Source organism: Corvus brachyrhynchos, unplaced genomic scaffold, assembly GCF_000691975.1.
Source record: "Corvus brachyrhynchos isolate BGI_N302 unplaced genomic scaffold, ASM69197v1 scaffold517, whole genome shotgun sequence".
Taxonomy (NCBI): domain Eukaryota; kingdom Metazoa; phylum Chordata; class Aves; order Passeriformes; family Corvidae; genus Corvus; species Corvus brachyrhynchos.
This window is the reverse complement of record NW_008238971.1, coordinates 106508-107805: the sequence shown is the minus strand read 5'-3', so window position 1 is coordinate 107805 and position 1298 is coordinate 106508.

The window sequence follows — 1298 nt, the reverse complement described above, 5'->3', positions numbered from 1 at the left end:
TGTCCTGCCGTTTTCAGCCGGCAGCTAGGACCGCTTGCTTCTCCTCTGCTCGCCTGCACCCTGCCCCCAGAGTCGGGAGGCTCTGCTTCCGCCTTTGCTTGCAGTTCTCCCTCAGGCTTCTGTGGGGTAACTTCCTTCCCCGCCAGGTCCAGCAGCTCCCGCAGCAAGCGTACAGGCGCTGATGTCCCTTCATCGGTCGACCCGCGGTCAGCCCAAAGAATCGCGCAACCCTGGACTCTGCCCTGGCCTCCAGCCGCCGCTCTGTGAGACCCCTCTCCTCTTTCTTTTCTGAGGCCACCACCCCCCAGCACCTCCATGGCTGCTGCGGCCACCTTCCTCTCTGCTTTCATTTCTGAGAGGGTATTAGTCAAAGCTCTCCATGTTAATCCAAGAGCTTTAGCTTCTTTACCTTCCTTTCTACCCTCAATTGTGAACTCCCATAGTCTGTTTCCAACTTCCCACCACTCTTCAGTCAAAAACAAAAGCGAAGTGCATGCATTTCAAAAACCCTTGTTCGCAGGCCCACGTTATTAGGGCATATAGATCTCAGTCTTTTACAGTCTCGCCTCTCTTAGAGAGGATACTGGCTAGGAGACGAGTTGCAGCCTCGTACTCCATAGCTGTCTTACCTGCGGGGGCTCGCTCGGCCGCACGAGCTCCAGTCTCCGGCACCACTCAGCTTTTTGCCAGGACACTCCCGCTCAAGCTCTCCAGGCTCCTCACCACCGGTGCGATGATTTGGAGTCTTGCCGCATTTAGGCAAACCGCATTTAAGCGAAACAAACTGTGTTTAGGCAAACCGCATTTAAGTGAAACGAACCGCATTTAAGCGAAATGAACTGTATTTAAGCAAGTAAGATCACTCGAGTCCCTGCTCGGGCGCCAGGCGTTAGGGACTGAGTCCAGAGAGCTGGCCAGATAAATGGCACGTACACCGATACGATTAAGCATCGTTCTCCCTTTATTGTTCAACTATGCCAACTTATATCTACTTTTGCAAAGATTCACGCCCAGTCCCTCTAGATGGCCTCTAATCAGCGCGGAAGCCGGCCAGCTGTATACCTTGCCAAGGACTCTCAGGGCTGCCTGCAGCCAGGTGCTTTCCAGGCCTGCCTGCAGGCAGGGGCCTGTTCAGGGGCTTTTCCTCAGCAACCTTGGGTTGTCCAATCTTTCCAGGGGTATCATATGCCCTTGTTCCATAAGGAATCCCTCTACAATTGGATAATGAACACATGTGGCCTGGGACACGAGACACTTCCCAACTCCCATCTTCAGTGACCTCCACAGGCAGACAGGGA